This window comes from Cetorhinus maximus, chromosome 13 (assembly GCF_964194155.1).
Source record: "Cetorhinus maximus chromosome 13, sCetMax3.hap1.1, whole genome shotgun sequence".
In the NCBI taxonomy this organism is placed as follows: Eukaryota; Metazoa; Chordata; class Chondrichthyes; order Lamniformes; family Cetorhinidae; genus Cetorhinus; species Cetorhinus maximus.
Genome location: NC_135891.1, coordinates 16,923,532 through 16,947,451, shown reverse-complemented (window position 1 = coordinate 16,947,451; position 23,920 = coordinate 16,923,532). Strand labels below are relative to the sequence as shown.

At 41.2% G+C, this 23,920-nt stretch overlaps 1 long non-coding RNA gene across 1 annotated transcript; it reads left to right on the top strand.

Annotated features, from left to right (window-relative positions):
- The first annotated feature begins 15,297 nt into the window (after window positions 1-15,297).
- Window positions 15,298-22,933, top strand: LOC144689146 (uncharacterized). Its single transcript, XR_013578570.1, has 4 exons — window positions 15,298-15,704; window positions 16,261-16,366; window positions 20,584-20,640; window positions 22,776-22,933. It is a non-coding gene; the product is annotated as an uncharacterized LOC144689146 (long non-coding RNA).
- The last annotated feature ends 987 nt before the right edge of the window (window positions 22,934-23,920 follow it).

Genomic DNA, 23,920 nt, shown 5'->3' with positions numbered 1-23,920 from the left:
AGTACACCAGAGTGAAAGATGTGATGCTACCTCCAGATGGTAATCACACACTGCTATGTGTTCCCATTTGTAGGCTGTTGCTAAATTGAATTTTAAAGATGTTCAGTTGGTTCATTTGGCCTCTTGGAAACTTTACAAACTTGCTTTTACTGTTAGGAGCACATAGATGTTTCTGCCCGTGCTCTCTTAACATTAAAATAAGCAGCTGCCAGAGGGGTGAAGTGTGCATGGATCCAAATGTATATGCACGTTCCTCCTCAGTATGGCACAGAGCAGTTGTCTTCACTATTTTTCAAGCAAGGACCACTTTAGCAAAAAAGACCTGCAGTGTGAGAGCCACATCGACTACTAAATTATCATTGCCTGCTACTCCAGTAATTCACCTGGGCCAAAAAAATGCACAACACCAACAGTTGAATACTCTGCTAGTTCTATGGTGGTTGCTATGGTAATATAACTGTTACTATACAATGCACATACTTAGATATACTTATTGGCGCACATTGTACCATGTGGTCAATGTGACATGTAAAGAAGGCTGACTTTTGATAAGCTGGGTACACATTTTTTAATGATAAAAATAAAATAAGTAGGAATATAATGCTGGGTTGGGCTCCGACTCGCAGTGGCCCTCTGAGGATAAAGCAGTTATTGAGAATGGATGGATGGAGTCGGGGAGCTGCACTTAGTGTCGATGGGAGCCGTCACTGGCTCGAGGGCCTTGCAATGAAGTACACTGACATAGGACAATACATCCTGGAAGTATATTTTGTGTCCGCCTCACTGAGGGGAGCACTTGACAAATGTTAATCTGACAACATAGGTGAGGAATGATCATTGCTCGCACAAGTGGCCAAATACTAAAAATATTCAAATAACATGCCTCTCGCTGTTATTTTAACAAAAGCATTAATCCATTTACAACAACCAGAATGACAACTCCCATTAAAATAGTAGATTCGTGTTATGCAAACATGCCAAGTATTTGTTGGTTAACATTGCCAATTCTAGCATTATATCTGTAGTCTAACTGCAGCCTGCAAATGGGACAGTAAACAAAAACAGATAAGAATTAATGGTAGGGAGGTTGTAATTTTCTGTAGTTTGCAATATACCCATAAATGATGCAGGGAATAGACTATTAACTCATAGTCCAGGGAGTGCATGTTTTTCAAAACGTTATTCTTTTCAGCCATTCAATGGATAATTTTGTTGAAAACAAGCTGTTCCAGTCATCAGGAATACAGTTACAAAACAAGACTGAAATCTTGGATTTGATATGGTTTTCAGAAATAGGGAGCCTTGCCAACTCCTGATGAATTTATATTGAACATTAGGACAAGCTGAAATAGTGTGTGAAAATTTAGCTCAGCACATGCACCTGAGTGTTAAAGCAATTATGTTTGCAAAATGTTTGCGGTTGACATCATGCATAAAGAATAGCTGTCTTCTAACTTAAATAAAAGTGCAAAGGATACCATGCATTGGAGTTGGTTAGTTCATTATGGGTTTGTTGCAGTGCATCCTGTTGTTATCAGTATGGGTTTGTGCGATATAGTGTTGTAGATCAATATGAGTTTCTGCAGACCCCCTTAGTTTTATTCAATACTGAAATTAAAATGTTCCCTTTCTGTCTTGCATTCTGCTTTTACAGTTCTTGGCTTTTCTAAATCTCTCCTTGTCACACAAGAACATCCCACAGCAAAATAATAAGGGCAAAAGTACCACCATCTCCAGCATATTTGTATAAAAATTTAAGAAACAAATAAAGGCCATTTAGCCCATTGAACTTGCATCTATCAATAGACCATGTACAATTTGCACAGGAATGAACTTTCCCTAACTTTTCTTGAGTGAGTTGAATAGCATGGCAGATGATGGAATTTGAATTCAATAAATATCTGGAATTAAAAGTCTAAATGATGACCGTGAAATGATTGTTGTAAAAACCCATCTGGTTCTCTAGTGCCCTTTAAGGAAGGAAATCTGCCATCCTTACCTGGTCTGGCCTACATGTGACTCCAGTGTGGTTGACTCTTAACTGCCCTCTGAAAAATGCACCTGGGGGCTTGTGCCAAAATTGGGAGAGCTGTCTCACAACAGCCTGACATAGTCATACTCATGGAATCATACCTTACAGATAATGTCCCAGGCACCACCATCATCATCCCTGTCCTGTCCAACAGAGGTGGAGGCACAGCGGTATACAGTCAGGAGGGAGTTGCCCTGGAAGTCTGGACCCCATGAAGCCTCATAGCACCAGGTCAAACATGGGCAAGGAAACCTCCTGCTGATTGCCACGTACTGTTCCCCTCTCAGCTGATGAATGAGTACTCCTCCATGTTGAACACCACGTGGAGGAAGCATTGAGGGTGGCAAGGGTGCAGAATTTACTCTGGGTGGGAATTTCAATGCCCATCACCAAGAATGGCTCGGTAGCACTACTACTGACCGAGCTGGCCGAGTCCTAAATGACATAGTCGCAAGACTGGGTCTGCAGCAGCTGGTAAGGGAACCAACAAGGGGGAAAAACATACTTGACCTCATCCTCACCAGCCTGCCTGCCGCAGATGCATTTATCCATGACAGTATCGGTAGGAGTGACCGCCGCACAGTCCTTGTGGTGACGAAGTCCCATCTTCACATTGAGGATACCCTCCATCGTGTTGCGTTGCACTACCAGCAAACTAAAAGGGATAAATTTTGAACAGATCTAGCAACTCAAAACTGGGCATCCATGAGGCACTGTGGGCTATTGGCTGCAGAATTGTACTCAACCATAATCTCAGCCACAATCAGTAAACTCAGGGCCCGGCATATCCCCCTCTATACTATTGCCACCAAGCCAGAAGATCAACCCTGGTTCAACGAAGAGTGCAGGAAGGAATGCCAGGAGCAGCACCAGGCATACCTAAAAATTAGGTTTCAACCTGGTGAAGCTACAACACAGGACTATTTGCGTGCCAAACATCATAAGCAGCAAGCAATAGAAACATAGAAAATAGGAGCAGGAGTAGGTTATTCGGCCCTTCAAGCTTGCTCTGCCATTCAATATGATCATGGCTGATCCTCTATCTCGATGCCGTACTCCCACTCTCACCCCACACCCCGTGACATCTTTAGAGTCTAGAAATCTATACCCTTCTTAAATATATTCAGTGACTTGGCCTCTACAGCCTTCTGTGTAGAGAATTCCACAGCTTCACCACCCTCTGAGTGAAGAAATTTCTCCTAATCTCAGCCCTGAATGGCCTACCCCATACCCTGAGATTGTGACCCCTTGTTTTAGACCTCCCCAGCCAGAGGAAACATCATCCTTGCACCCAGTCTCTCCAGCCATATCAGAATTTTATATGTTTCAATGAGATCTCTCATTCTTCTGAACTCCAGTGTATACAGGCCTAGTTGACCAAATCTCTCTTCATACAACAATCCTGCCATCCAGGAATCAGTCTGGTGAACCTTCGCTGCACTCCCTCTATGGCAGGTATACCCTATCTTAGGTAAGGAAACCAAAACTGCATACAATACTGCAGATAGATAGACAGAGCCAAGTGATTCCACAACCAACGGATCAGATCTAAACTCTGCAGTCCTGACACATCCAGTCGTGAATGGTGGTAGACAATTAAACAACTCACTGGAAGAGGATGCTCCATAAATATCCCCATCGTTAATGATGGGAGAGGCCAGCACATCAGTGCAAAAGATAAGGCGGAAGCATTTGCAACAATCTTCAGCTAGAAGTTCCAAGTGGATCATTCATCTTGGCCTCCTCCCGAGGTTCCAGCATCACAGATGCCAGTCTTCAGCCAATTCGATTCACTCCACGTGATATCAAGAAATAGCTGAAGGCACTGGGTACTGCAAAGACGATGGACCCTGATACTATTCCTACAATAGTACTTGAAGACTTGTGCTCCAGAACTTGCCGCGTCCCTAGCCAAGTTGTTCCAGTACAGCTACAACACTGGCACCTACATGGCAATGTGGAAAATTGCCCAGGTGTGTCCTGTACACAAAAAACAGGACTAATCCAACCCGGCCAATTTCGATCATCAGTAAAGCAATGGAAGGGGTCACCAACAGTGCTATCAAGCGGCACTTGTTTAGCAATAACCTGCTCGCTGATGCTCAGTTTGGTTTCTGCCAGGGTTATTCAGCTCCTGACCTCATTACAACCTTGGTTAAAACATCGACAACAGAGCTAAACTCCAGAGTTTAGGTGGGTTGAGAGCCACTGCCCTTGACACCAAGGCAGCGTTTAACTGATTGTGGCATCAGGGAGCCTTAGCAAAACTGGAGTCAATGGGAACCAAGGGAATATTCTCCGCTGGTTCATACCTAGAACAAAGGAAGATGGTTGTGGTTGTTGGAGGTCAATCACCTCAGTTGTATGACATCACTGCAGGAGTTCCTCAGGGTAGTGTCCTCGGCCCAACCATCTTCAACTGTTTCACAAATGAACTTCCTTCCATCATAAGGTCAGAAGTGGGGATGTTTGCTGATGATTGCACAATGTTCAGCACCATTCACGACTCCTCAGGGACTGAAGCAGTTAATGTCCAAATGCAGCAAGACTGGAAAATATTCAGGCTTGGGCTGACAAGTGGTAAATAACATTCATGCCACACAAGTGGTAGGCAATGAACATCTCCAACAAGAGAGAATCTAACCATCACCCCTTGACATTCAATGGCATTACCATTGCTGAATCCCCTATTATCAACATCCTAGGGGTTACCATTGACTAGAAACTGAACTGGGCTAGCCATATAAATACTGTGGCTACAAGAGCAAGTCAGAGGCTAGGAATCCTGCAGCAAATAACTCACCTCCTGACTCCCCAAAGCCTGTCCACCGTCTACAAAGCACAAGTCAGGAGTGTGATGGAATTCTCTTCACTTGCCTGGATGAGTGCAGCTCCAACAATATTCAAGAAGCTTGACACCATCCAGGACAAAGCAGCCTGCTTGATTGGCACCCCATTTCTCCACTACCAACACACATTGGCAGCAGTGTGTACCATCTACAAGATACACTGCAGGAACTCACCAAGGCTCCTTAGACAGCATCTTCCAAACCCACAACTGCTACCATCTAGAGGGACAAGGGCAGCAGACTCATGGGAAGACCACCACCTGGAAGTTCCCCATCAAGACACTCACCATCCTGACTTGGAAATATATTGCCGTTCCTTCACTGTCGCTGGGTCAAAATCCTGGAACTCCCTCCTACACCACATGTACTGCAGCGGTTCAAGAAGGCAGCTCACCACCACCATCTCAAGGACAATTAGGGAGGAACAATAAATGCTGGCCTAGCCAGCGACACCTGCATCCCATGAATGAATAAAAAAAAACCTGTAGGTAAATCTTATAGAAAGATAAAACCCTTAAGAATTATTCATGACTCCAAAACACATTGAGTAAAAATAACATAGACATTAATCTAACACTCGTATGCATTGCATTTTGCACTGTGTGAGCAGTCCATTGGATTGACACCGACATGATATCATCAGGCAAACGCTATTAAAAAGTCAAGGACTGATATTTTATAAAAAAATAACTCTAAGTAGCAAAACACCCAAAATTAAATCAAATGGTAGGACCAGGGGAATCTATACAGAGCATATTACGTAGTAGTCAGGGAGCATCATAGAGTCAGACAGTACACAAGGCAGTCAGCCCATTGTGCCTGTGCCGGCTCTTTGAAAGATCGGTTCTCACTCAATAAGCCTCACTCCCCTGCTCTTTCCCCATAGCCCTGCACATCTTTTCCTTTCAAGTATCTATCCAATTTCATTTTGAGAGCTATTGTTGTGCCTGCTTTCATTGCCCTTTCAAACAGTGCATTCAAGATCACAGATCGCTGCATAAAATAATATCACTTCATGCTGCCTCTGGTTCTCTTGCCCATGTTCAGTATTAGTGCTCAATGTTTACTTGGGCACAAACTAATATTGTAAACATTGCAAAGCAGTTGGGAGAATGTTGCAGAGTGATATTACACCTCCTGGACCTATGGATGCCAGATTTTAACAGGTCCAAAATCAAAAAGACCCCATGCCCTGTCCCCTATTTCACCGAAGAGAAGGAAAGCTTTGTGAAAAGTTTAAAACCATTGAAATAATGAAAATAAAATCATAGTTATTTACATTGGAATTAAGCATAGGTTCCACTAGGCACCAAAATGAGCAGTCAGGAGAACATGAACTGAAGTTTCTTGGCAGTTCTAGAAAGAAAAACTAAAGATCGGGAGGAACTCTTCCCCTCAAAAGATGTTGACATCCCATGCTGAGAAATGTCACACTGGAAGATGATGGCAAAATATGTGTAGTTACATGTATTTTACATGTAACGATTGGACGCTGTGATTAGTCATAGCCCAACTCTATCACAATACTTCAAATGCCTCCCCTTAAAAGGCAACAGTGATAAAAACAGAGTTAGAAAAAAATTGAACAAAAATAACAGTATCAGACCAAAATATTAAAACTGGGGAAAATTAAACAGAAATTTCACGCGGTGCCCATTGGTCACAGAAAGCATCCAGTGACTGGAATCCAAGCATGTAGAAGCTGTTGGACAATAATAAATGTTGTGCCCAAGGGTCAGCTGGACATAAACTATAGCTTTAAACATGGGGAAGGAGTCAAAAAATTCCCAATTAGCAATCCTAATGCGATCTAGCCCCATCCGAACTCCTGAATCTGTGGATTGCAGTGTTGGCCAGAACCATGAGCACGCTTCCTGAACTACTTAACCTTGCTACCAAACGAGGAAAAGAAACAGAAGTAGGAAAAGCTAAACTAATGATATAAAAGTAGCCCCCTCACATAGTGATGGAAGTTTGCAGACTCTGGCACTGAACATAAAGATGGACAATGTTGTAAGATGTTGGACATAGCTCAGCAGGTCTTATTCAGGTACTCGTAGTCTTAGGTAGTTCAACAGTAAGTACTTATTAACCACTAGAAGCTATACATAGATACAGTTAAGGTGCAAGCTAGGAGCTGTCTCCATGCTTGCTTCTACACACAGCTCTGTCCAACACTATACTGACTCTTAGGTGCAGGTCATTTCTTCAATTACATCATTGTGTGGGCAGTATTGTACTCAGTCCCACGTTAACCCTTTATGTACCAGACCCTTATATTACACCTTCCCGCCAAGATTTTATCCAATGTATTTACAAGTTATCCCAGTTTACCCCACGTATTTACATCATTACTACTACTCCATCTGCCCCTCCACTCCTCAGGTCTCTGAGTTCATAGGTTCAGGTGGTCTGGAGGCCTTATAACCCTTCCATATCTTGTTTTCACTACCATCAGAGGAGTGATAGGCTCAGTCGCTGCAGGTGAATTGGAGATGGTCTGGCATCTGGATCTCTTCCTCCATGCTTCTCCACTGTACAGTCCAGGGACTTTTGAGGAATGAGGAGGAGGTTCCTCCTGTTTCTTCTGACTGTAACCTCTGGGGTGCCAACCAGGTATGGCCAGGGTTGGTCGTCGTCTTCCTGGATGCTGGTGCCCTTTTTCTCAAGGTCTTTAATCCAGACCAAGTCGTCCTTTTGTAGTTCTGGAGAGTGCCTGGTGTGGTATCTTTTGTTGTAGGCGGAAGCCTGCTTCTGCCTGTAGGACTGTCTTGGATGTCCTTGTAATCCTTGGCTACCGACCCTGGTATTAGTTTCTTTGGCAGGAAGGAGTGGTGTGAGGAGTTTTTTGCCCATCAGGAGTTTGGGTGGGTCTAGGCCACATTATAACGGGGTGGACCTGTAGGTTAACAGTGCTGTTTGGAAGCCTTCGTTCTATTTTAGGAGGGCTTTTATAGTGCGGATCCTTTTACCAGCCTCCCTATTTGACTGTGGGTATCTTGGGGTAGCTGGTATGGTGGTGGAAGCTAGATGCGATGGCAAATTGGGTGAAGTACACATTTGAAAATTTCAGTGCTTTAACTACTGCATCTGTGGTTGTCATGTAGAGTTGCTTCACTTCAACCCATCTGGAAAAGTAATCCACGCCATTAACCAATGATCAACAAATAAATCATTGCCCAGCCTCTCCCATGAAATGGTAGAGAACTGTATGGGGATTAAGGGTTCCCTTTGGTCCTGTTGGTGTAGCGCACACACCTGACAGTTCACTTTCGTGTCCTTCATTGCGCTTGAACTGCCTGGCCACCAGATGGCAGATTGGGCCTGTGCCCTGCACTTGGTGATGCCAAGGTGGCCCTGGTGTTTTTTTTTTGGAGGATCTCCAGCTGAAGAGAAACTGGGATGACCAGCCACTCATCCCAGGAGATCACCAATGACAGTAAAGTGCTTTTGTTGCTCGAACCAAGCTTTCATGGTACCACTGCTTGGTCTCTGTTGTGGCCACCCTTGTTGGCAGTAACGCGGATGTCACCTTGCATTTGTTTCTGGCAAATCTGTTGGAGTTTACTTGCAGTCGCTGGCAGGTATCTCCTTCTCAATTAGGAGCATGCATCAAGCTCCTCAATCAGACCGACACCCTGTTTTGTCGGAAGGTCCCTGGAAAGTATGTCGACCATTGTTTGGTTTTTGTCCTGGTTTTAGTGCAATGTCCTTGGGTCTTGGAAGCTTCTAATCCTGACTTTGGTTGGGTTTTTAAAGCTGCCTGCTCAATCGTGAATAATTTTTAATTAACTTTTTCTCTTTGATTGGAGCGAGCTCGGTCACCATGTGTTCAAGTGTCGACTCAGGAATCGGTTTTCTCAGACTGCAATTTCTGACCGCTGCAATATTTAACTTTTTTCAGGACTTGTCTTGCCCAGGAATTTTAATGTTTTGGCTCACCCTGCTAGGCCTGCTGACTCTGTACACTCTCAGTATTGAAGCTGGACTGCCACAGGATACAATGGAGTCTTCTGCTGCAGTGAAGAATTTAATTTCTGCCTTCAGCTTCCAAGCCTTTCTTTGGAGCTGGTCTCTGGCGATTTCCTTCTGCGCCTTTGATTCTTGAGCTTTTCTTCAGGTCAGAATGTTTCTTTGATTTTTCCTTCAGTTTTCCAGGATTTTAATTTTCTTCTGCTGCCTCTGCGAGGTTTTAAGTTATCTTTCCATGTTGCAAGGTGTTGTGCATAGTTCAGTAGGTCTTATTAAGGTATTCATAGTCTTAGGTAGTTCAAGCATAAGTATTTATTAACTATTAGAAACTATATATCTAGGTACAGTAAGGTCCAAACCAGGAGCTGTCTCCATGCTTGTTTCCACACATGGCTCTATCCAACACTACATTGACTCCTAGGTGCAGGTGATATGTTCTGTTACATCACTGTATGGGTGGTACTGTACTCAGTCCCACGTTAACCCTTTATGTGCCAGACCCTTCTACCACAGAACATGGACGCCTCATTGACACAAATGGGAACATTGGGAAGGAGTCCGTATAATATCTTCCCCCCGAATTAGCCAGCTGTACTGATGAACAGTTCTAATATAGGATCTTCCATTGGCGCCGCTTGTTTGTTAAAAATGGTAAAACCTCCTGCTCGGAAGTGGGATATATATGAACAGTTGGTTGTGTGGTTTCTATTTTGTGATAGTTTGGGTGGAGGACCAACTGAGCCTAGCCCCACACGAACAAAATCAAGTGCCTCTCCTTACAGAGGCAATCGCACTAAAATATTGTCCGGTTGAGATGTCCAACTCTGGTTGTTTTTCTTTAAAAAGAAAATTTACTAAAATATCAAATTAAATCAGAACAGTAAAATCAGCAAAATCAACCAACAATTTTACCTGATGCCCACTGGTCACAGAAGGCAACAGCAAACAATCAGAGTTGGATGCATGGACATTCCTTACCAAACTGACAAAGGAAATCCATTTGGAGAGATTGTTTACCATTAATTGAAAACATCTAATCAATAAGAAGCTAATATCATAAAGGCTAATCAAGTACTTGAATACATGTCAAGGGCATCAGATTATAAATTGGAACAGATTCATTTGACCGCATGTAGCTACATTTGGAATAATGTTTAGAATTTTGGGAACCTTATCTTTGGAAGCAAATTGATACACTAGAATGGTAAAAGGGAAAAGCATTAAGTACATTTCTGTATTGAAATTTTTCATTGGAAAAACATGCACTGTGTAGATTGCTAATGCCCTCTTTACGGTAAGATTTTGTGCTAAAATTGATGCTCATAATGACTGAATTCAGCACTAGTTTATAAAAGACCTCTATTACAGCACAAATATAGTAATCCACATCTACTAAGGCCATTAAAAATACTTTTACATTTATTGCTTCTGTAGTTGAGATGGCAGGGGCATGATGTCCATGTACCGACTCTCCATGTTCACATTTTTAAAACTTCATTCTTTTCTTAATACCAAAATTATAGACTCACAAAAGAGCAGGGAGATGGTTATAACAGTGTAAATGGGCATGAATTTTACAGTTCGACAACCTAAACTGCAGAAAAACTAATTGGAGGACTCTTTTGTCACTATTTTAACAAAGGGAGCTCTCATATTGTCCCAGAAATCATTGCAGATCACGCGGCCAATTCACTTACTGGAGTCAATCTGACACCCCTTGGATTGGTGAACTTTGACCAGTACAGTGTGTAGCTGAGTGAAGCAGGCTGCAAACAACGGACACCCTGGTTTTCTCCCAAACTTGGAATGATGCTGCATCTTTGCAAGCACATAAGCATAATGTCAGGCATCATGTAGAAATTTCCTCAAGAAGAAATCAGAATATTACTGACTACCAGCCACTATATTCCATCTGCTTAAGGTAGGGTGGTGCTTAATATGCTTTCCTTGCTGTTGAACTTGCTGTATCGGGAAGTTAGAAGTTTCAGTAATGTATAAAGCCTGATAACAATTAAACATAGACATTCAAATTCCCTATATGTTTGTTACAAAAGGTTCTTAATTTCCATTTTTTTTCATTTTCCTGTTTAATATTTTAAGCTATCAACAGAAAATTAAACACTTAGTATACAACTCTGAATGAGCAGGAAAGAATTTGGAAAATTATAAAAATTTTAAAACTCCAAATGATTCAATTTGTTTTAATGGCAGTAATAGTTCCAGTGAGTTTCCAATACTTTCACTGTACATATAGTCAAATTCAAAATTTCCACTAAATTGTTTTGACATGATGCCTTGATATTGTTTTGATTTGTCCCTTGTGCTTTTTTCCTCAAAGTGACAGGAACTCATTAAAAGGATGAATAGGTTTCTTCTTCTGTTAGTTTTTTGCAATCACTAGTCAAGCATTTCAGAATTATGATTACAGATATATTTTAGAATGTGATTGCCCTATTTAATACTTAAAATGGCTTTTGTACAAGATATTTTTGGCTCGTTATGAATGACTGTTTCTACTCACACTGGAATGCCATGAGCCCACTGAGTTGAATTGGAAATTGAGATGGGCACAGTGAAGGAAATAGGCTCAGCTATATGCCAGTATGATTTTATAAATCTGAACATGAAGTATAGGCATGCCACCCTTAAAGTAACTAAAAAATAGCAACAGAAAGGGATGATATCACAGCTACTCCAATCCATCTGGTTTTACTTTAAGTTCGAATATGCCTTTTGTGTTATTCAAAACTAATTCCCTATCAAATAAATCTTTTGCTTCTGATCCTCAAACTTTTCATTCCTTGGGTCAATGTTTATGACCTTGTTCACCATATTTCTATTGAAAGATTCTATAGAACCTTTTATGTTCCCTTAATGAAATTCTCTGATGTGCAACTTTTTGGGGTTCTGATAAAATAATTCCTGTATTATTTTAAATTTGACAATGAAGCGGTATAAGCCAAGTTAGTGTTTAAACCTATGGAGATATGCTGATGGTGAAATTGGACAAATCATTTGTAACATTGTCTCTAACTTCTTCAGTACAGTTCATGAGCAGCACTTGCAATGTTATGTACTGGATTTTCATTGCTTTCTGTGATAGGAGTGAAGCACAATGAAGGGCAAACTAGGCAGGTAAGAAAGAACTTTCATTTATCTGGTGTCTTTTACATCCTCAGCTCAGACTGCAAAGCTCTTCACAGCTGATGAATGACTTTTTGAAGAATAATACTTAAATGTAGCACCCAATCTGTGCACATCAAGGCCCTGTGCACTACAAAAGTGGCTATGCCCTCAAGTCTGAAATGCAAGCATCCTTCAGTTGTTTGAAGGTCTGATCCAATTGTTTTGTTGCAATTTCTTATGTTTTTATAAAGGAATGCTCCTCACTGAAACCTGCTCTGTATTTGCTATTTCTTTTAAGTTATATGGCACAAGTGTAAGTTATGTTGAAAAATTGAGAAGCCTCCCAGACTGCAGGTTCCTGAACATGCTGTGCCTATTGTGCATAAATGATTGTTACAAGATTCGAAACTTAAACTTTTTCTACTTAAAGAAGAAAAATGTAGTGTGATTTCAGCACATTCCTTTGGCACCAACCGTTTGTGTCAATTTCTGCTCATTTACACCTATTTAATGTCAGGCATATTCTAACAAAATTGGAAGGATACTTGATACTGGCAAAATGGATGTTGACATTGGGCACACTTTCAAGTCTAACATCAAATTTGCGCTGATGGAGGAACCGACCATGTAAAGCTCAGAATTACTGGGAGGCAGCCTACTAGAGATATCACAATTCTTGTTACAATACACTTATATAGAAGCAAAATGCTACAGATGCGGAAAATCAGAAATAAAAAGAGAAAATCTTCTCTCTGCCTTTACTGTGTCTCTGTACTTGGCTTAAAAACTGTTACATGTCCAACTCTTTCCAGTTCTTATGAACAGTTCAGATGTTAACTCTGTTTGTTTCCCCATTGATTCTGCCAGACCTGCTGATTATTTCAAGCAATTTTTGTTTGTATTCCCAAGTTATATTGCCTAATTCGCATTGTTGTGTATCTGAGACTGTTCTGCATCAATGCAAATATGTAATATAAGGGTACACTTAATTAACTTGTCTTGATTTTTAATGCATCTACTACACATATAGATTTCTTATATTAAGTTAACATTCATGTATATGAATTTCCAATAGCTCCAAATTCTAAGCAACCACATATTTCTCACATGGGTTTCTCAAATTAAAATTACGTATATATTTTAATTAAGATCAACATGTCCACATGTGCATATGAAAAGCAACCCAAACTGCATTTCATTCACCTAAATGGGCAACAAATCTTGTTCAACTTCTTCAACTATATATACCAAGTAGTTACATGATAAAAGTACTTACAGCACAGGAATAGGCCATTCAGCCCAACAATCCATGCTGGTGTCTATGCCCCCCATGAGCCTCCTCCCACCCCTCTTCATCTAACCCTTCTAGAATATCCTTCTATTTATTTCTCTTTCATGTGTCATGAAGCTTTTAATGCATATAATAATACTGAAAAATACTTTTCTTTTAAAATGGAGGTTTAGTCTGTGGGTGTGTCTTAATTGGATTAAAGTCAGCTAGTCTGGATGCTTTGATGTATAATAGTTTTAAGATGTAGGAGAGGTAGAGTGCATTGAGTGCATTGAATAGAGCATTCAAGAAATTGGGTGAAATCTGGCACCTAGCTTGCAGAGACCAAGCAATATGTTTATATTGCTAATAAAATTGGTACTATGAAAGGGGTTTTATTGTTAGACGAGGTGGAGTTCAAAGGGGCTGGTTATACAATGAGAATTTACATTCAATGAGCTGTGTTGGGTATAATAGACAGCCGTTATGTGTGTGCAGGGCAGAGGCAATGTAAGATCAAAGCAGCTGTAAGCCTACAACTGTCTCCACAGGAACCAAAGTGAAAGGAACCTCATTTTGAATGTGTAAGGTGAAAATGCTTTGCCTGGTGTCTGCTGAAAGTCTATGGGTTGCTATTGCCTTAATGGAGATTAGTTTGGGAATTTGTTAAAAGTTATTATAGTCATAATTTGTAGCCACGTGTATGTGTTTAATGTGTTGTAACTTAATAAAATGTTTCATTTAGTTTGATATAAAAGCCTCTTGAGAACTGGTGGTCTGATTCCTGAATTTAGAACTGCATTTCAAACATACCACTTAAAATATAGGTTATGACAGTTGTTTAAAGTTTCCCTCTGGAATTTTTAAATAACTCAGCTTTACCAACTGCTGGATCACAACACATGTTTATCCAGCTTTCCCTTAAATGCATTTGCACTATTCACCTCAACCACTCACAGGCAATAGTAATATTATAATAAATAATTATTTGGTAGTACAGAACTGGAGTATTGCTGAAAAAAGACACATGCTGTTGAAGCGGGACAATTTGCAAGAATACCAAATTGTAAAGGAAACAACAATTTATACTGCTTGAGAAGAGAGTGCTGATTGGTTGGCAAGTGGGCTCTGGTAGAGGCAACGCCATGGAGAATTAACTGATAACAGACAGAGAACCACCAATACAATTTGGTATTCTTGTGAATTGCCCTGATGAGTGCAAGATGAATAGCTTCGACAAAGTATGTCTTCTTTTCAGCCATACTCAATATTATAGCAGTAGTACATGAGCCTATTTTTCTGAATTAGATACACTGATTTTTTTTTAATCTCCTCAATTAGATCCGCAATTATTTCTGCTCAAGTTTCCCTTTAAGTGAATTAATGAATTTCCCACACATCCAAATAACGTATTGGGATTTTCCATTTATCAAAATGATATATTTTTCTGAATTACAAATGCACACTTTTCCCTTTCCATGCGCGTTAGTAAGGCGGCCGGTCCCATCGCATACATTTCATACCCGCACACAATGTGCATCTACAGACAACGTGTCTCACTTCAGCTTTATTTTTTTTATTAGCGCACCGGCTCCCCAACTATCCGAGCAACAAAGATAAAAGAAAAATACTGCGGATGCTGGAAATCTGAAATAAAAACCAGCATTTTCTGATTTTATATCCGAGTAACAGACACGGACTTAAATAAACGTTTGTGAATCTTTTTTTTAACCGCTGTGCGGATAGTTTTTTTTTACATTAGAACATAACCAGCCAATAAATCGATAAGACACTGCAAAGATTTATTTCATGACCGTTCCCTATCGCACACAAAGCCATATGATTTGAAGCTTTGAGCATATTTGAGCCGGCTTTGGCCAATGGGTTAAAAGGGCGCCTGTGTTCCTCACGTGAAACAATATATTCCAGGATGTTGCTCCGACATTATTTGCCCTGTAGGTGTCGTAGATTTAACACAAGCCGGGCTGAACATCAGTTTAGTGCACCCCCACCCCCACCCCTCAAAGCTTTCAGTTCAGACAATAGAAGTCTTATCTTTTTGAGGCCGATGATGTTGCCACAGTTGAGTGTAGCGCCAAGCTACAACCTGCCGCTGACTGTTCTGTGTCTATACGCCAAAGGGTTTGTCAATACAAATAAAACATTTAACACGAAGCCCTGCGTTCACTTCCTTTTAGAGATAAGCTTCACAGTTTCATGGTGTTTTTGAAAGTCGCACGAAAGAATAGCCCAAGAAGCGAAGCCCTCTCCCTCGCTGAATGTTATTCCGTGGCTTGTCTGTTCCAATGTGACGGTGATTCCCGAAGATGGAATACTTTCTACCAAACCGGCGGAAAAAGTCACATTTCAATATTAATAAAATCATAGGCTGATTGAGAAAATCCAAAGGACTTCCATTTCTCCCAAAGCGAGTAAACCAAGATAGAAACGCGATGTATGTATTGTTTTTTTTCCAGTAAAACTTGGAAGCTGATTACAGTGTAGAAAATATTTACACCCAACCGCGACGCATAGATCAGATTTAGTGAAATTCCCACATAATGTGATCTTTTGTAGGACAACTTCCAGGAGCAAAATGAGACCAACTTTTGGAAAGTACATCTAGGGTTAAATCTTGCTCTCCGCCGAGATTGGCGCGGGCTGGCCGTGTTCTCGAAAGTGACTTTAAGATACTGCACTGGAAAGATGGCTAAAATGTAAACATTTTAGTGAACCTTCATATATTTAAAATGTTCCACGCGCTGAAACAGGAACTCCCACGAATTTGAAGATATATAATCGCCTCCCCGCCCCCCCATTGGTTTAAATATGATTTTTTAAAAAAAACTTCCCGCACACTCACATTTTGGAAAATTAAACTGTGCATTTGCAACATTTCGTGACCCATGGTTTTTCAATTGTTGTTGAAAATGGTTAAAATATCTGGTCGGCACGCGGTGAATATTAAAGCATTTCGTACGCCTGTGTAATGATTTCTGTATCTTCCACAGACTTGATTATGATTGTGAACCTCGGAATTGTCCGTATTAAACTGGAGATACCAGTGTTGACACATCGGTTTCAGCCTCTGCCTTTAAGATTTGGGAATACTGGCCAGTTACGGCAAGGCAAATTTTCCCGTTTTAAACTTCCAACAGTTGATTTATGCAGCTCCAACAGCAAACTATTACACATCGACATACAGTGCTTACGGTATACGCGAGAAATTTTACATGCGGAACGTACAATTTTAATGCACACATTTTGATATCTGCCCAAACCTCAGTTTTTATGGTTTGAGCGTTTTCGAAGTTTTTATTTTTATTTGTGACCGTTTCCAAATCCAGTCAGGTCTCAGGTTGCAATCCGAATGGCTCATTCTGCAGAATCGGCTGACACCCACGGCTGCTGGGCTTCTGTGTGCACGTAGCCCAGGGCACCCTGGTGATAGGTGCCAGAGAGAGACGGCCGGAGAGAGCTCAGGACACAGAGCCACATCGCGCCAGATAGGGGCAAATAATGGATTGAATTGGAGAGAGAGAGAGAGAAATTCCAAATTCCAAACCCGACCCTTGGCAAGGAGAACATTTGAAGGGCGATTGCTCAGAAACCCCCCAAGACATTTCAGATCTGCTGTTTGTATTTAATTTGGAACAGCTTTTTTTTAAAAAAAAAAGTTAAAGAGTTAACTCAGACTGCTGGATCTATTACCAATCTGATGATGGGGCGAGTTACCCGTTCTGTTGGGGTTAGTGTGTAGAATCAGCTGCTGCTCATTCGGGCGGCTGAAAGGGGTTAGTGACCAGATCAGCTTTAGGTGTGTTAAGAAGAGTCTGAGTTGTTGTTGTTGTTGTTGTGTGTGGTCCAATGCGATGTACATGACCTACCGAGAGCCCATGAGGCACTAGTCCTGGTCATGTTGTAGAGAAGTAACTTGGATGTGCTGTCCTCCCACCCCCGCTTTATGTAAAGGGGATTCGACAGTGAAAGTGTTCACACTTCAGTCAAACATGTTAAATGCTTAGGAACTGAAGTAATTATAAAAAAGACATTCGTTTAATAATTGATATAGTTCCAGCGCCACCGGTCGAAGTTAATAAAAATGAAACGTTCCTTTTCGAACGAAAAACACTCCCATTTTGTGAAAGAAACACAAACTGTTGACTTTTTTCCCCTGAGAATCTAGCGAGCAGTATTTCTACCTGCGTTTCTTAGTTTGTGCAATTCAGCTCATTGAGCTGCATGGATTTGTATTGAATGAATATTATGATTGTGGTTTTATTGTCGAGGTACTGATGCCAAGGGCACTTCCCCAGGTGCTATGGGAGCCGTGTGGTTTAATAATGTCCATGTTATCTCATCCTTTTTTATCGGATGGGGACGAAGCTGACGTGCCTCAGGGAAATGTTACACAGGTAAGGGGCTGAGCTTCCCCGAATTCCGTTCAAACTCAACCGGGGAGGAATTCCTGCACTGGGCCGAGCGGCCAGCTTGTCCCCCATCACTGGCTGGCACAGAATCGCAGAGTTGTTACGGTGTAGAAGGAGGCCATTCGGCCCATCGTGTCCGCACCGGCTCTCCGAGCGTTTTAACTTTAGTGCCATTCTCCTGCCTTCCCCCCACCCCCGTAACCCTGCACACTGTTTCTATTTAGATATTCATCCAATGCCCTCTTGAATACCTCAATCTAACCTGCCCCCACCGCACTTCCAGGCAGTGCATTCCCAAACCCTAACTACTCGCTGCGTGAAAAAGTTTTTTTCTCACCTCACACTTGCTCCTTTTGCTTTAAAACTTTAAAACTGTGCCCTCTGGTTCTCCATCCGTTTACCAGCGGGAACAGATTCTCTCTATCTACTCTGTCCAGACCCTTTTACCATCAGTAAACGGCTTTTGTTTGCGTCTTTCAAACCATTTGGCTTTCGTTCTGTTGGAGGCGGATAATACTGGAGGTGAATATTAAGTTCTCATATCGTAACACTTTGCGCCTACTTGTGTTTGTTGGGTCCTGGGCTGTGACAGGAGTCAGCATCATTCCGTTCATCATAAAAACAAAAATACCTGGAAAAACTCAGCAGGTCTGGCAGCATCTGTGGAGGGGAGCACAGTTAACAGTTATTCTGTTCATAGTTAGGGCTATGGTTACCGACGTCTTATTTATATACCACAGATAAATGTAAAGATTCCAAATATTTAATTTTTGCCCAAGAGAAAGTGGAAACTATTTAATGAAAATACCATCGATTAACATGCAGAGAATATTTGAAACACGCCTGGTGATTTTAAACTATAATATATTGTTATACATTTGAGAAACTTAGGTGTATGCACGTTGAGCTATGTAGCCTAACTTGTCCATGAGATTCTGCCCATTTCCATCCATTGCTCTCATCCCGAATGTTCCCAATGAGATTCTTTTTTCAAGTTCACATGAAAGAAATTCTGGTTTGACTGAGATTCTGGACATTTTCCTTCCCTTCGACTGCAGCGGCTGTCTCCCGGTTCCCGAATCGGCCGCGGTACCAAAACAGCTTTGGGATCCAGGTAAACATTGAAAGCCGATCAGACTGAGATATACGTCAGCACTGCACACTTCCACCTTAAAAAATATGCAACAGGGAACGACTTTTATTTGGACTCCGCGGCACTGTAATTTTTGATTTTTTTTTTGTGTGTATGATGATTCTACAAGTTAGCCTTCAGCTATCGGGTTAATGTCAACTCAGAAAGAACTTTTCTGTCCGTTCGTTAAATCCTAGAAACGGCCCGGGAGATTAGAAAGGTGTAGAAACTTGCCAATCATCACCCTTTGATCATTCATCAGACACAGATAGCCCCCCGGGACGGCCCTCGATAGATTTTCTCAAGTTACGTGGTTATTGAGCTAGTTTTCTCAAGATTGTATTCAATAGCACATTGGCAGTGTGATATCAATATTGTACGACTGCCATCGCCGAACGCTGCTCAGGACCAAAAGTGACATTGTGTGAGCTCCCTATATGTGTGCCACCCTCCAGAACTTTCCAGGAGCCAAGATTCCTGCCGCTGCGAATTTCAACTAAAATAAGTGGTGAAGGGGTAGATTTAGGAAGTGACCACCTCGAGTGCATTCACTGGTCTGAACATTACTGCCTCTGCACAATTGATTGATATTCGCTACAAGCGCGAAAAGAGACTTTTTTTTTTTGGCTGCTTGCTGGACCATTTTGATGAGATTTCGCGGCTGCACAGTCAAATCGAAACATTGGTATTTTACTCGATGTCACATGGTGCCTGTGTGAGTTTAACAAAGGAGGAAATTTTGAGCTATCCCCACGGACGCAGACCAGAACATGAAGCAGCCACACATGGCGCAGAGCGCACACTATGGGGAAACAGAAGTCAACCCCAACAAAAAGGGACAAAAAAAAACAGGTTGATTAAGCTACTTAATCAATTGCCCGTTCTATTGTCTATTAAATGTCTTAAGTTCAGACATTTGTGAAGAGGGGATAGTATTACTAAAATATGAACTTTAATTGGGTGGATAGCAAACATCGCCTAGCAAAGATTTTTAAAACATACACTTTATTAGAAGTGCCTTTCAGTATTTGGAGGGTAAGGCAAGTCTATTTTCTCACTAGCCACTCAGTTCCTTTTCAATTTCAGTTATTCTACATACGAGTTAATATGAATAGACGAATAAGAAATGGCTGTCGTTATAATCTTCCAATTAAGTTAATTTTCGCAATATTTCTGAACAAACATTTCTCTAAAGCAGAAACACACGACAGGCAAGTTGTCTAATGATACAGAATTTCAAATCATCAGCCTCTACACTATTGGGTTACTCACTCTGTGGATTTAATTTGCCTTTATATAGCCAGCTTTCAAAGCTTTATCTTAAGACTTCAAACTGTGGTGCAAAAAGGAAACACGACTTACTTCATAAGTCTAAAAATTTATTACGTTAATAACACAACATTGGCTTAATTTTATATGTGAGGTTGGCTGGCCTGCTGATCATAACAACAAATTAAACTCCACAATCTTCATAGTGGCTCACAAATTTCAATTAAAATACATGACATTGACACCAAGATTTAGAAAAATAAAAGTAACTGTAACATGAATTGTTGAGCTTTAGTATTGTATAAATTGTCCGCTTTTGCTACACATTAGTTTTAATCTCACACTGTCCATTCTTTGCTGAAAGATTCCGTTACAATAAATAATGCTGCAATGAAGAAGGGTCAAATTAATGATATGAATCTGGTTTTTGGATGTTGAATTTGGTTTCACATCGATCATAAAATGTGTCATTTTTACACTTTTTTCACTATTTCTCCTTCCAGGTTCATTTCTCTGTCCTACTCCCCACCTTGTCAATTCCAAGATCCTCCTTGAAACAGGTAGTGTTATTTTTCCCACAGACATTAACACAGACTCTGTTAATTTCACACCCTATTGGAGCAAACAGACTCTGTGTTCACAGCTAGCTGCATTGGGGTTAGCTGAGCGAGTTATCAGATGGCACCTCAATGGAGATTCAGTGTAATGTACTGACCTAACCCAGTAATGCTGGCGATATCTGTGACAAGTACCAGACGGTCCAATCGGTGAGACATATCATATAGTCCAAACAGTACTGTAATGGTCTGCCAAATGTATTAAACTGCTCAGTTACTTTGGAGGAGCCCGTACAACATGTAAGCCTGTCCGAGTGTCACTCTGGGTATTTTATGACCCAATTTCATGGTCATCCCAAAGGTGACATGCACAAGAGTGACAAATTCATCTCAAGGGAGGCCCCAATGATATCATCAGTCATGCCAGAAATTTGAACTTGTCACCTTACTGAAACTTTATTATGTTGTGGCTGCTGTTGGTACAATGATAACACTTTTAAAATAAGTGTGTGCATTCACAGTAGTTTTAATTTTTTAAAGTACTAATGCACACTTTAACCTTTCTAGCCCAGGTTTGGGATGTGGTCAGGAGAGCAAATCAAATCTTGCATTGAACACATCCCGGCACCTTTGACTGCTCCCTTTTTTTGTAAGAATTCCTGCCTACATTTTGATGTGAATAAGTCTCAGAAGGCTGACTGATGGTCAAGACCACCATCAAGTTAAATAATTCTGCATGTGGGTTTGGGGGCGGGGAGAGACGTCTAGAATGTTGTATGTCCACACTGGTACCGACGTTACAAGGGTGTGGAAAAATAGGAAAGGAGAGAAAATATTCCTCAATTGCTCAGTTCTTCTGACTGTTAGGAGATTTGCCAACATATCTATCACCCCATGAATCTCAGACATTTTGTCAGGAACAACATGTTCCTCTTCTGATACTTCCAAAGTGTGCTGTTGCTGGTTGCTGGTTGCTGAGGAAGAACTTGGCGCTCCTTCATTATACAGATGCCCATTGTACAAACAGCTGATGTGTCTTGTAGCTTTAAAAACCTTTTCCTTGTCTAAAGACTGGACATTTCTGGTGGCTGTGTTAGCACAGACGATCGGTCCCCATGCTCCAAAGTTCAAACTACAAGCAGCTCATTTAGAGACTAGACCTGCCCCTCTGGAGGCTTTTGCAGCTCACCCTAATGGACTATTTGCACAATTATTTTCCACCCACAAAGCTTGAATTACTGGTTTGCTTGTGTCTTCATACTTAATTTAGTTATTAAGTCTGAAAGGAATAGTTAAGACTGTGTTGAACAATGTTTTGCATTCTGAAAGGCTGGTTGATAGAGGATGTGTGTCATGGATTTTTGGTTTCAACAAAACAGAATCATAAATATAGGGTTACCTTCCAGGGATCCTCTGTCAGGAGCAGCCTGTCACATGCACTTGTTATCATTTTTATTTACACTGTGATGGCAAACAGATTTCTTGGCATTAATGACAGCTCACTGATGCCAAAGGACAAGTCGTGATGATAGACAACTTCTGGTGTTAATAGATTTTTAAGATCTAATGGGAGCTGGATGCCACTTGGCTGAACAAGGTTGCACTTGATTGTTCTTGATTTGAATGCGTAGTGCAACAACTGGCTCAATAGGAAACCATCTGCTTGTTGCAATAGTGTTCACTGTGCAGTACAAGTCAACAAATAAGGTTTTATGTCAAAATGAATCAAATGTAATATATGATGGCGTGACTCAGTAGACTGCAGTAATGGCACATTTCGCTGTGGATTGGAGTTGTGGGATAATGTGGCACTTGAATTCAACAGTCTTAATTCCGATGAGGTACACTGGTTTTCGGCTAGGCCAAACATGCCTAAGTGGAACTGAAAACCTAACACATGCGCTGTCCTGTTACTGTGCTGACAATTACAAAGTAATATTCATTGTATCTGTGAGACATCTGGGCTGCTTAGTAACGCAGAAGGTTGCCCAGTATTTGCCTATAAGACACATGAGACTATCCAGACAGCATTGGCATCTGTAACATGTACTAGACTACCCTAGTCATACAGGAGTGATTATTCTGTTACCTGGAGCCCAGACTGCCTCAGTAATATCGTGATGTTTGTGTTATACTAGAATTAGACTATTCTAGCAACATAGAAGGCAAGACAGCCTGTCAGCGGAGCTGGTTTTGAGCGATTAGTGCCTCGATACTGGGGAACTTGGCTTGCGAGAGGATTTGGATCGCCTTTCCACCGGATTTGGAGGAAAATGTACTTTATTCATAAAATTTGTGAGAGTAAATGATAAAATATTTCAACTTGAAAATTACAGAAAGTACCATAAAATTCGACTTGTCTCAATACAGTATGTTCCATTCCTAGGTGCCTCTATACAATTATATTTCTCTTGGTATTTTCAATATACATTCCATGTCAGACACGCAGCCTTGGGCAAAACATTTCAAATTCAAAAATTATAGAAAGTGCAACAGAATTCAACTTTCCTTCATACAGTATGTTCCTCTCTGAGGCACCTCAATACATTTTCAATACTTCTGTATTCGCAAAGTACATTCAATGTCAGGCATACAGCCCGAGGCGGTTCCACAAATTTTCCAGCCCCTCAGTGTATTATGGTTGAAAGGCCTTAGACAGCGACCTTTCCCCATTGCGCCTCTGTGGCTGCTGCCCCAAGCTTTAGTGCGTTCCTCAGCAGCTGGTCCTGGACCTTGGAATGTGCCAGTTTGCAATACTCAGTCAAGGACAACTCTTTGCTCTGGAAGGCCAGCAAGTTTCGGGCAGACCAGAGAGCATCTTTCACCGAATTGATGATCCTCCAGCTGCAGTTGACTGGAGGTAGATTTGTGTCTGCAACACCAGAGGTATGCGCAGGGCCACGATTCACAGTTTGAGATTACCAGAAGCTACTTTTGCATTAGTTTTGGTTCCCACTTTTTACCAGATCTTTCCGATGGCTGCTATTTATCTAGTTTGGCAAGATTACATTGGATTTGTGATAACGTGTCCTCAATTTGCTGGAAACAGTATTACAACCGGTCTCCGAATGATGTCCCCAATTTGTTAAATTCCCAGACAAGATCCCCAATCTGTTACAACCGTGACAGGACCCCAATTTTGGTATGATCTTAGGTGAGGAGGAATGAGTTGGCAACTCTTCTTTATCCAACCCTCTCGGTTGGTCGCAACAAGGTTAATTAAAAAATCCTTTCCACGTGGATACCTTTTCCCAGTCCACACGTATTTACTTTTATCAAGCAG